The sequence below is a fragment of the Arachis hypogaea genome, chromosome 11 (genome assembly GCF_003086295.3).
Source record: "Arachis hypogaea cultivar Tifrunner chromosome 11, arahy.Tifrunner.gnm2.J5K5, whole genome shotgun sequence".
Taxonomy (NCBI): Eukaryota; Viridiplantae; Streptophyta; class Magnoliopsida; order Fabales; family Fabaceae; genus Arachis; species Arachis hypogaea.
The window spans coordinates 112889102-112902997 of NC_092046.1; the positions used below are offsets into that span (position 1 = coordinate 112889102).

Below are 13896 nucleotides of genomic sequence, written 5' to 3' on the forward strand. Positions count from 1 at the left end.
AGAATCAACAATATACAAAGAAATATTCACTTTATTAATACTAAGTTTAAATATGTCTTTAGTACAATATCTGTTTCCTATGAATACATCATTCTTAAGCAAGATCACTTTATCAGATTCTATTACAATATTAAATCATTTCTTACACAAGAGACTAACAGAAACTAAATTTTTTCTCAAATCTAAAACATGAAGTATATTTATTAAACTTAATTTCTTTCCAGATGTAAAATTCAATTCCACAGTTTCTTGACCACAAACTTTGGCTGTGTTGTTATTACCCATCAAAACTTCTCTATTGTTCACTTCTTCATATGTTTTGAATTGGTTGTGATCATTGCAAACGTGAACAGTAGCCCTAGAATCAAACCACCATTCAAGTGATTTTTCTTGTGTTGCCATGTTGAGATCTGTAACCATGCCAATATGTATATTTTGTACTTTTTCTGTAACCATAGCAATTAGATCCTTTTCTTCTACTAAGTTGGTCTTTGGTATTTTCTTGTTCAAAAGCCTACATTTTTTAATGTAATGTCCTTTTTTTGTGACAATGATACCACTCTTTTTGTCTCTTCTTGTCTTGCTTTGAATCTTTTGAGAATTTTTTTTCTTATTGATTTTGTTTTCACCAATATGATTCACTTTATAATTTTGAGAGAGATACACAGCATCAAATTTTCGAGTTTCCTCTTCTATACGTATATGTCTTAGTAATTTCTTAATTGTGATGTCTTCATCAAGATGTAAAAGTTTCTTCCTATAACCATTTCAAGATGAAGGCAATTTTAAAATAATTATTCCAACTTGTAATGATTCAAGGATCACCACTTGTAGATCACGAAGTCTACTTACAAGGAGTTATAATTCATGAATTTGATCCATAACATGCACAATATCATTCATCATAAATTCAAAATATTTCATCATAATAAACTTATGTGTTCCTTGTCATTCAGTATTGTACTTTTCTTCTAAAGACTTTTAAATCTTCAATGGTGATTGAATTGACATGTAGAGATCATATAGTCGGTCAGATAAAGTGTTGAGAATATGACATCGACATGTAAAAGTATCTTCATCACGTTTTTTCTTTTCTTTTGGTGTGGCATTTTTAGCGGCATCAGAAATTTGGTGTAATTTTTTGGGTCAATCACATATGTAAGATTGAGAACCGAAAGAAGAAACATCATCTTGTCTTTTCAACAGTTGAAATTCGTTCTATCAAAGCGACCCAACTTAACAAACTCTTGATTCATGACCTTGAATGTGGTGTTTTGATCTTAATTCATCTTCAAAAATATCTCTCTAAAATTATTGGGTAAATTAAGATGAGAATATGATAAAATCTTATGTTTGTTGTGGTTTCAAGGCACGATTAGATCACTTTTTTTAGAGAGATATTTGTCTCTATACTTAGTTGTTATAGGATTAATAACAATACTCTCTCAAGATATAATGAAACCAATAAATTTCTTAATTAACAATAATAAAAATATTTTAACTCTCTTAAATAAAAAAAACTCTCAATAGTTAAATAAATTGTACACTTAGGTAGCATTTATTTTCGGAGACAGGGATAACAAATATTTTAAAAGTGTTTGGAGTCAGAGACATAGACACTAGACACATTGTCTCCAGAATAATTTTTTATATTTTTGTGTCCACTCTTTTATGAAGGACAATGATACACGGGATTGAGAAGGTGGACACGGACTTTTTTATAAAATAATTTTTCCTTTTTGTCCATAGATATTTTTTATTATTTTACTATGATCCCTTCTTATTTTTTCTAATTTGAGCGTTCTTCTTCTTTCCTTTTTTTCAGGTACTCTTCTTCTTGTAGAATTTTTTATTTAGCAGGATAATTCCTTTTTTCTTATGTTATTGTTATTACTTCAATACCATTTTTATATAGACCAATTTTTCTTATAATCTATTGTACTCTTACGTATTTTCATTTTTTGTTAAATTAGTTTGTACTTGATGCAAAAAAATTGAAAATACATGACTATTTTAATCATTTCATATAATATTTTAGTCTTCTTTATATGTAACCAAACATAATAATAGACATTACATTAGTATCTTGTATACTATATCTAAATATAATATATAAGATAATTTTTAGTATTTTTGTTCTATTATCTCTTTATTTTAATATCATATTTTGTCATGTCTCTAAAAATAAACGCAGCCTTAGTAATTGTTATAATCTTTATAAAATAGTGGACAATTGCTTCTATATATACATCGCACGAAGTAATAAAATTGGAAGCACGAAGCACCCAATGTAGTACGTATATTACTTGATGATTATGACTTTTCAATAGTGATTTTTCATAATAATGTAACCAAAGGATATGAGGTTCTTATTGTTATTCAAACCCAAGAGAAGGCATGACTCATGACCATTAGTTATTGAATAATGTACACACCGTTTAGTTTGTAGTAAAAGTATTTTACAAAAATAATTAATAATATTATTAATTATTAATTATTAATATATCAAATTTGTAAGTATCCTTTAGAGAGCTTCATTGAGCGGAAGGGATTAATTTCTTTCTTAATTGATCGTTAACTGTTCAATTTTTGTTTGAACACAAACAAATTTAAAATTTTGAGTCCACAATAAAAAAACTGAATTGTGGACACTAATTGGCTATACTTAAATTTAGCATATGAATGTTGAATGCTGATGATTATCTTACTAGTAATCTAAATAATATTGGAGTTGAGTGTTTTATAATAACTAAGGATTTAGATAATGTCTTAAGTTTTTAACTGATTAAAATTTTTTATAGAAAATATATAAAACTTCAACTAATAATAAATTAAATAAAATATATTTTTATTTTTAAAATTTGTCAAAAATATCTATAAATTTTATTTTATTTTAATTTTGTCTTAAAACTTTTTTATTTGCATCAAATGTATCTCTCGCAGCTAAATTTTTAAAAAAATTTAGGAGCAATCCAATAATAATGAATGATAATTAAGAACCAATCATCAAAATTTTTTTAGCTTGTTTGTGTTAAAAGTTATCTTTGTGAAGTTGTTACTGAATTGATCTTGAACTTCTTGAAAACTAGCTGTCAGAAGTATATTTAATATAAATAAAAAAATTTTGGGATAAAATTAAAATACACTACAAGAAAATAGAACATTTGTAACAAAAACTTTGTAACAAATTTAAAATTGTTGTAAAAAATTATTTTTTTGTAACAAAAATTAGTAATTGTTGTAACACCCTAATATTCAAATCCTTATACTCGAGTCATAAGTCAATGATATTACTGTGGTACGACTCTCAGGTGGATTTTTAATATATAAATATAGGTAATTTTCGAAAGGAGTATTAATCGAGAAGCCTGAAAAGAGTAGAAATAAAATCGCGAAGACGTATCACTCACGTTTCGACAACGAAAAGTTAAACTGCTAAGCCGAACGCGATATACGGACAAGGCATAAAGGAGATTAAGAGATAGATAACAGATAGATATTTATAGCATAAGTAAATAGCCACTAGTCGCGACCCGCGAAGTTTAGGCCGGCTAGGGTACAGTATGAAAGTAGATGACAACAGTATATCCTAATCTCTCTCAAAGGAAACATAAGAGCCTCTATAGGCAAGTTCCAAAAGAGTTCAATACATAATATAATCTTTTCAAAACAAAGGTGGAGAGATTCTAAGCAAAACACAAAGTAGAGAAAATAAATATCTTCGCCGTCTCTCAGACGAACCACAGCTCACTTCTGAGCACCTGGACCTGTATCTGAAAAACAAGAGATATATACGGAATGAGAACCCCGGGCCCATGGGTTCCCAGTACGGTAAAAGTGCCAAATAAATACAATGCACTGCAATAAAAACTCACTAAGCATCCTAAACTTCTTCACCAAATATCCAGCCTAGATTCTCACTAATCCATGAATAGGCAACTGTCGTAAGGGATACTAAATCTAGTTCCTGTTACACATGTTTCCCAACTCGCTGACTCTTCCACGAATCAGACTTAAAATCATAAACAAAACCATCACCAGTTGTTCTACCTCAGCAATTTTGTATCAATACATCATACTCTCACCTGGAGCTAGTGAAACCACATCACTGCGTCTTCCCAGGGAGCTCAAATTATCTCCTTCGATGATCATCATCATCATGCAATCGTATCATCAAATCACCTCATTAAGAACAGCCCCCAACATCCACCGACACCAGCATGAGGGCCTCTCAGTTGTACAAACACAAGCAATACAGGCAAGTAATACACAAATAAGGTACAAGTAGAACAAGTAGCACATAATCAGGTAACATAGCATATATGAAGTAGAAATCCAAAACAAATAGGCAAACCCAAACAATTCAAACATATGCAAATGATGTATGCCTGCCCTATGGCTGATGATATCATCTGTCGGTTATATAGCCAACCCGACATGTCCTGGTAGCTAACCATTGGACCGAAACACCCCTTGAGGAGCAAGTAGGTTTGAGCTACAACCCACTTGCTACTACCCGCTCAACCCAGAGCCAGTGGAATAACCACTACTGCGGCTACTACCCAGGCGGGTGTTTAAAAGCTCAACCTGGAGCGAGTGGATTCACCACTACTGCCGCTACTACCCAGGCGTCACAATCTCTGACTTGGAGCAAGTGGGACGAACCACAACCCTTTCTACTACCCAGGTATCTTAAGCATTGACCCGGAGCAAGCGGGACGAACCACAACCCTTGCTACTGCCCAGGTATCTCAAACATATATCCATTCAATCTCAATTCATATTATAAATCCTCATTGTTATCAAATCTCAAACATTAACCTGGAGCAAGTGGGACGAACCACAACCCTTACTACTACCCAGGTATCACAAATACATTCATTCAAAACTCCATAATTAAACTCATTTATCATAAACATCCTTTTCCGTCTCATACCCGGGGCAAGTGGAAAACGCCACTGCCTACTACCCGGGGTCACACATCACATTTCAACATTTTCCATTATTATCCATTTAACACATTCATTCATTAATCATATATGCATGTATACTCAGCCTTAATCAATAATGGCTTTGCCGTAACCCGGCAATAACTCAGCCATCCGGCTCATTGTCCAATCAAGAATCAATCATTTATCACTAAATATAGCCCTTCGGCTCATGGCATACACGGTACTTCTACCGTCATCCTCCATATCTCATATAATCATCTTTGATCATCATTGATCACAACTTTTCCCCTTGCTTCACTCGCAAGTTACCACATCCCCTAGCTCCTTCCTCTTTGCTAGGCATATCATAATGATTTAATACATAAGGGGTGAGATCGGAGGCTTAGAAGTATGAGATTTAGTTTTTAAAACTCAAAAATCAACTTTGGGATGAAAATAGGGCCACGCGCACTGATGAGCGGATAATTTATACGCTTTTTGACATTGTTTTTAGTATGTTTTTAGTAGGATCTAGTTACTTTTAGGGATGTTTTTAATAGATTTTGTATTAAATTCACATTTTTGGACTTTACTATGAGTTTGTGTGTTTTTCTGTGATTTCAGGTATTTTCTGGCTGAAATTGAGGGACTTGAGCAGAAATCAGATTCAGAGGTTGAAAAAGGACTGCTGATGCTGTTGGATTCTGACCTCCCTGCACTCAAAGTGGATTTTCTGGAGCTACAAAACTCGAAATGGCGCGCTTCCAATTGCGTTGGAAAGTAGACATCCAGGGTTTCCAGCAATATATAATAGTCCATACTTTGGCCAATAATTTACGACGTAAACTGGCGTTCAACGCCAGCTTTCTACCCAAATCTGGCGTCCAGCGCCAGAAAAGGATCCAAAACCAGAGTTGAACGCCCAAACTAGCACAAAAACTGGCGTTCAACTCCACAAATGGCCTCTGCACGTGCAACACTCAGGCTCAGCCCAAACACACACCAAGTGGGCCCAGGAAGTGGATTTATGCATCAATTACTCACTCATGTAAACCCTAGTGACTAGTTTATTATAAATAGGACCTCTTACTATTTGTATTAGACGTCTTTTTGACCATCTTTGGACGTCTGGTTCTTAGATCAGAGGGGCTGGCCATCTCGGCCATGCCTGGACCTTCACTTGTGTATTTTTAACGGTAGAGTTTCTACACTCCATAGATTAAGGTGTGGAGCTCTGCTGTTCCTCAAAGATTAATGCAAAGTACTACTATTTTCTATTCAATTCATCTTATTTCGCTTCTAAGATCTCCATTCGCACCTAAGAACGTGATGAAGGTGATGATTATGTGTGACGCTCATCACCATCTCCCCTATGAACACGTGCCTGACAAACACTTCCGTTCTACATGAATTAAGCTAGAATGAGTATCTCTTAGATCTCCTAACCAGAATCTTCGTGGCGTAAGCTAGAATGATGGCGGCATTCAAGAGAATCCGGAAGGTCTAAACCTTGTCTGTGGTATTCCGAGTAGGATTCAATGATTGAATGACTGTGACGAGCTCCGAACTCGCGATTGCAGGGCGTTAGTGACAGACGCAAAAGGATAGTAAATCCTATTCCAGCATGATCGAGAACCGACAGATGAATAGCCGTGCCGTGACAGGGCGCGTGAGCATATTATTCACTGAGAGGATAAGATGAAGCCATTGGCAAGGGTGATGCCTCCAGACGATTAGCCGTGCCGTGACAGGGCATTGGATCATTTTCCCGAGAGATGACCGAAAGTAGCCATTGACAGTGGTGATGTATCACATAAAGCCAGCCATGGAAAGGAGTAAGACTGATTGGATGAAGATAGCAGGAAAGCAGAGGTTCAGAGGAACGAAAAGCATCTCCATTCGCTTATCTGAAATCCCTGCCAATGAATCTACATAAGTATCTCTATCCCTTTTATTGTTTATTTTAATCTAATAAAGTATCATGTTTAAATCCGCCTGACTGAGATTTACAAGGTGACCATAGCTTGCTTCATACCAACAATCTCCGTGGGATTCGACCCTTACTCACGTAAGGTATTACTTGGACGACCCAGTGCACTTGCTGGTTAGTTGTATCGAAGTTGTGACAATTATGAATTAAGATCAAAGCACCAAGCTTTGGAGCCATTACCAGGGATTGTTCGAGCCTGGACATCACAATTTCGTGCACCAAGTTTTTGGCGCCGTTGCCGGGGATTGTTTGAGTCTTCGGCAAGCTTTTGGTCCGGTAACATCAGTGCCAGATTCCCTTTTGATCCGGCAACAGCACCAAGTTTTTGGCGCCGTTGCCGGGGATTGTTTGAGTTTGGACAACTGACGGTTCATCTTGTTGCTCAGATTAGGTAATTTTCTTTTTGTTTTCTTTTCAAAAATTTTTCCAAAAATCTTTCAAAATTTTCTCCTTTGTTTTCGAAAAAAAATAAATAAATAAAATGTTTTCAAAAAAAAAAATTTATTCAAAATTTTTAAGAATGAATTCTAGTGTTTCATGAAGCATGTTGAAGCCTGGCTGGCTGTAAAGCCATGTCTATTCCTTTGGGAATGAGTATGTCAGGCATGTCATATCTGAATTACATGCTAAAGCTTGGCTGGCCATTGGCCATGTCTAGTGTTTTGAACCGGAGCTTTCATTGAAAGCTTGGCTGGCTAGTGAGCCATGTCTAATTCCTGGATTGAAGCTTTAGACTAAGAATGCAAGATTCCTGGAATTCATATTAAAAATTTTGGAATCCTTATTTTTCTTTTTCATATAATTTTTGAAAAATATAAAATAAAAATCCAAAAAAATTAGAAAATCATAAAAATCAAAAATATTTTCTGTTTCTTGTTTGAGTCTTGAGTCATATCATAAGTTTGGTGTCACTTGCATATGCATCTTGCATTTTTTCGAAAATATCATGCATTCATAGTGTTCTTCATGATCTTCAAGTTGTTCTTGGTAAGTCTTCTTGTTTGATCTTGATGATTTTTTTGTTTTGTGTCATTTCATGTTTATCATATGCATTCTTGAATTCTTAGTGCGTAAGCATTAAAGAATTCTAAGTTTGGTGTCTTGCATGTTTTCTTTGCATTAAAAATTTTTCAAAAATATGTTCTTGATGTTCATCATGACATTTATAGTGTTCTTGGTGTTCATCTTGACATTCATAGCATTCTTGCATGCATTCATTGTTTTGATCTAAAAATTTCATGCATTGCATAATTTTCATGTTTTTCATAAAAATTTCAAAAATAAAAAAAAAATATCTTTTCCTTTTTCTCCCCTCAAATTCAAAAATTTGGATTGACTTTTTCAAAAATTTTTAAAATCAAGTTGTTTCTCATGAGTCAAATCAAATTTTCAATTTAAAAATCTTATCTTTTTCAAAATCTTTTTCAAAAATCAAATCTTTTTCAAAATTCTTAGTTATTTTAGAAAATTCCAAAAATATTTTTCAAAAATCTTTTTCTTATTTTTATATCAAATTTTCGAAAATAACATAATCAATTAATGTTTTGATTCAAAAATTTGAAGTTTGTTACTTGCTTGTTAAGAAAGATTCAAACTTTAAGTTCTAGAATCATATCTTGTGATTTCTTATGAATCAAGTCATTAATTGAGATTTTAAAAATCAAATCTTTTTCAAAACTAATTTCAATCATATCTTTTCAAAAATATCTTCTTATCTTATCTTTTTCAAAAATATCTTTTCAAAATATCTTTTTTAACTTCCTAACTTCCTATCTTTTCAAAATTTGTTTCAACTAACTAACTAACTTTTTGTTTGTTTCTTATCTTTTTCAAAACCACCTAACTAACTCTCTCTCTCTCATTTTTCGAAAATATCTCCCCTCTTTTTCAAAATTTCTTTTTAATTTATTAATTATTTTAATTTTTAAATCTTAATTTTCGAAAATTACTAACACATTTTCAAAAACCAATTTTCAAAAATCACTAACTCCTTTTCAAAAATAATTTTCGAAAATTCCCTCTCTCTCTCTCATCCTATTCTATTTATTCATTCATTAACTAACATCTCTTCCTCACATCATCACCAAATTCGAACCCCCCTCTTCTATCTGTGTTCGAATTTATTCTTCTTTTCTTCTACTAACAATAAGGATCCTCTTTACTGTGACATAGAGGATTCCTCTTCTTTTCTTTTTCCATTCTCTTTCTTATGAGCAGGGACAGAGAAAAAGGCATTCTTGTTGAAGCTGATCCAGAACCTGAAAGGACTCTAAAGAAAAAATTAAGAGAAGCTAAATTACAACAATCCAGAGACAACTTGATTGAAAATTTCGAACAAGTAAAGGAGATGGCAGCCGAACCCAACAACAATGCAAGGAAGATGCTTGGTGACTTTACTGCACCAAATTCCAATTTACATGGAAGAAGCATCTCCATTCCTGCCATTGGAGCAAACAACTTTGAGCTGAAACCTCAATTAGTTTCTCTGATGCAGCAGAACTGCAAGTTTCATGGACTTCCATCTGAAGATCCTTTTCAGTTCTTAACTGAATTCTTGCAGATATGTGATACTGTTAAGACTAATGGAGTAGATCCTGAAGTCTACAGGCTCATGCTTTTCCCTTTTGCTGTAAGAGACAGAGCTAGATTATGGTTGGATTCTCAACCTAAAGACAGCCTGAACTCTTGGGATAAGCTGGTCACGGCTTTCTTAGCCAAGTACTTTCCTCCTCAAAAGCTGAGCAAGCTTAGAGCTGATGTTCAAACCTTCAGACAGAAAGAAGGTGAATCTCTCTATGAAGCTTGGGAAAGATACAAACAGTTGACCAAAAAGTGTCCTTCTGACATGCTTTCAGAATGGACCATCCTGGATATATTCTATGATGGTTTATCTGAGCTATCAAAGATGTCACTGGACACTTCTGCAGGTGGATCCATTCACCTAAAGAAAACGCCTGCAGAAGCTCAAGAACTCATTGACATGGTTGCTAATAACCAGTTCATGTACACTTCTGAAAGGAATCCTATAATCAATGGGACGCCTATGAAGAAGGGAGTTCTTGAAGTTGATACTCTGAATGCCATATTGGCTCAGAATAAAATATTGACTCAGCAAGTCAATATGATCTCTCAGAGTCTGCATGGAATGCAAGCTGCATCCAACAGTACTCAAGAGGCATCTTCTGAAGAAGAAGCCTATGATCCTGAGAACCCTGCAATAGCAGAGGTAAATTACTTAGGTGAACCTTATGGAAACACCTATAACTCAACATGGAGAAATCATCCAAATTTCTCATGGAAGGATCAGAAGCCTCAACAAGGCTTTAACAATGGTGGAAGAAACAGGTTTAGCAATAGCAAACCTTTTCCATCATCAACTCAGCAACAGATAGAGAACTCTGGACAAAATGCTTCTAATTTAGCAAATCTAGTCTCTGATCTATCTAAGGCCACTGTAAGTTTCATGAATGAAACAAGGTCTTCCATTAGAAATTTGGAAGCACAAGTGGGCCAGCTGAGTAAAAGGATCACTGAAATCCCTCCTAGTACTCTCCCAAGCAATACAGAAGAGAACCCAAAAGGAGAGTGCAAGGCCATTGACATAAGTGCCATGGCCGAACCTGTGAGGAAAGGAGAGGACGTGAATCCCAAGGAGGAAGACCTCCTGGGACGTCCAGTGATCAATAAGGAGCTTCCCTCTAGGGAATCAAAGGACTCTGAGGCTCATCTAGAGACTATAGAGATCCCATTGAACCTCCTTATGCCCTTCATGAGCTCTGATGAGTACTCCTCTTCTGAAGAGAATGAGGATGTCACTGAAGAGCAAACTGCCAAGTTTCTTGGTGCAATCATGAAGCTGAATGCCAAATTGTTTGGCATTGATGCTTGGGAAGTTGAACCTCCCTTGTTCATCAATGAACTAAGTGATCTGGATCAACTGATATTGCCTCAGAAGAGACAGGATCCTGGAAAGTTCATAATACCCTGTACCATAGGCACCATGATCTTTAAGGCTCTGTGTGACCTTGGTTCAGGAATAAACCTCATGCCCCTCTCTATAATAGAGAAACTGGGAATCTATGGGGTGCAAGCTGATAAAATCTCACTAGAGATGGCAGACAGCTCAAGAAAACAGGCTTATGGACAAGTAGAAGATGTATTAGTAAAGGTTGAGGGCCTTTACATACCTACTGATTTCATAGTCCTGGATACTGGAAAGGAAGAGGATGAATCCATCATCCTAGGAAGACCTTTCCTGGCCACAGCAAGAGCTGTGATTGATGTTGACAGAGGTGAAATAGTCCTTCAATGGAATGATAACTCCCTTGTGTTAAAAACTCAAGGATCTCCCTCTGCAACCATGGGGAGGAAGCAGGAAAAGTTTCTCTCCAAGCAGAGTCAACCAGAGCCCCCATAGTCAAACTCTAAGTTTGGTGTTGGGAGGCCACAACCAAACTTTAAGTTTGGTGTTGAACTCCCATATCCAAACTCTAAGTTTGGTGTTGGAGAGTCTCAACAAAGCTCTGCACATCTGTGAGGCTCCATGAGAGCCCACTGTCAAGCTATTGACATTAAAGAAGCGCTTGTTGGGAGGCAACCCAATGTTTATCTAATTCTTATTTTTCATGTTTTCTTAGGTTCATGATCATGTGGAGTCACAAAATAAATATAAAAATTGAAAACGGAATCCAAAACAGCAGAAGAAAAATCACACCCTGGAGGAGCATCTTTCTGGCGTTCAAACACCAGAACAGAGCATAGTTCTGGCGCTGAACGCCCAGAACAAGCATGGTTCTGGCGTTCAACGCCAGAAATGGCAGCAAATGGGCGTTGAACGCCCAAAATGGCCACCAACCTGGCGCTGAACGCCCAGAGTTGGGTACAAAGGCATTTTTTACATGCCTAATGGTGCAGGGATGTAAATGCCTTGACACCTCAGGATCTGTGGACCCCACAGGATCCACTCAGGATCTGTGGACCCCACAGGATCCCCACCTACCTCCACTCACTTCTTTTCACCACTCTCTTTCACACAACCCCATAAACACTCTTCCCTAAAAACCCCTCACCAATTACCTCAATCTCTCTTCCCCACTAAACCTTCACCACTCACATCCACCCACTCTTCCCAATAAACCTACCTCATAAACTCCACCTACCTTCAAAATTCAAAACTAATTTCCCACCCAAACCCACCCATATGGCCGAACCTTTACCCCCCTCCCTTCCCTATATAAAGACCTCCATTCTTCATCAAATTCACACAACAACCCCTCTATACCCTTCTTGGCCGAACCACATCACCCTCTCCCTCTCCTCCATTTCTTCTTCTTCTTCATCTATTCTTTTGTTTATTGCTCGAGGGCGAGCAATATTCTAAGTTTGGTGTGGTAAAAGCATAGCTTTTTTGTTTTTCCATTACCATTGATGGCATCTAAGACCGGAGAATCCTCTAGAAGAGGGAAAGGGAAGACAAAAGCTTCCACATCCGAGTCATGGGAGATGGAAAGGTTCATCTCCAAAGCCCATCAAGACCACTTCTATGATGTTGTGGCCAAGAAAAAGGTGATCCCTGAGGTCCCTTTTAAACTCAAAAGAAATGAGTATCCGGAGATCCGACATGAAATTCAAAGAAGAGGTTGGGAAGTTCTAACAAATCCCATCCAACAAGTCGGCATCTTAATGGTTCAAGAGTTCTATGCCAATGCATGGATCACCAAGAACCATGATCAAAGTAAGAACCCGGATCCAAAGAACTATGTTACAATGGTTCGGGGGAAATACTTAGATTTTAGTCCGGAGAATGTGAGGTTGGCGTTCAACTTGCCATACATGGAAGAGAACGCACGCCCCTACACAAGGAGAGTCAACTTTGATCAAAGGTTGGACCAAGTCCTTATGGACATATGTGTAGAAGGAGCTCAATGGAAGATTGACTCCAAAGGCAAGCCGGTTCAACTAAGAAGATTGGACCTCAAGCCTATAGCTAGAGGATGGTTGGAGTTTATTCAATGCTCAATCATTCCCACTAGCAACCGGTCTGAAGTTACTATAGACCGGGCCATCATGATCCATAGCATCATGATTGGAGAAGAGGTGGAAGTTCATGAGATTATACCTCAAGAACTTTACAAGGTGGCTGACAAGTCTTCCACTAGGGCAAGGTTAGCCTTTCCTCACCTCATTTGCCACCTATGCAATTCAGTTGGGATTGACATAGAGGGAGATATCCTCATCAAAGAGGACAAGCCCATCACTAAGAAAAAGATGGAGCAAGCAAGAGAGCCCAGTCATGGAGCTCAAGAGGCGCAAGAAGCTCATCACCATGAGATTCCGGAAATGCCTCAAATGCACTTTCCTCCACAAAACTATTGGGAGCACATCAACACCTCCCTAGAAGAATTAAGTTCCAATATGGGACAACTAAGGGTGGAACATCAAGAGCACTCCATCATGCTTCATGAAATAAGAGAAGATCAAAAAGCAATGAGGGAGGAGCAACAAAGACAAGGAAGAGACATAGAAGAGTTCAAGGACATCATTGGTTCCTCAAGAAGGAAACGCCGCCATCATTAAGGTGGATTCATTCCTTGTTCTTCTTTCTTCTGTTTTTCGTTTTCTATGTTATGTGCTTATCTATGTTTGTGTCTTCACTACATGATCATTAGTAGTTAGTAACTTTGTCTTAAAGATATGAATGTCCTATGAATCCATCACCTCTCTTAAATGAAAAATGTTTTAATTCAAAAGAACAAGAAGTACATGAGTTTCGAATTTATCCTTGAACTTAGCTTAATTATATTGATGTGGTGACAATGCTTCTTGTTTTCTGAATGTATGCTTGAACAGTGCATATGTCTTTTGAAGTTGTTGTTTAAGAATGTTAAATATGTTGGCTCTTGAAAGAATGATGACTAGGAGACATGTTATTTGATAATCTGAAAAATCATAAAAATGATTCTTGAAGCAAGAAAA

At 36.4% G+C, this 13896-nt stretch overlaps 1 non-coding gene across 1 annotated transcript; it reads right to left on the reverse strand.

Annotated features, from left to right (window-relative positions):
• Positions 1-9664: 9664 nt before the first annotated feature.
• On the reverse strand, positions 9665-9772 carry LOC112725574 (small nucleolar RNA R71). Its single transcript, XR_003164674.1, has one exon. It is a non-coding gene; the product is annotated as a small nucleolar RNA R71 (small nucleolar RNA).
• Positions 9773-13896: the final 4124 nt, after the last annotated feature.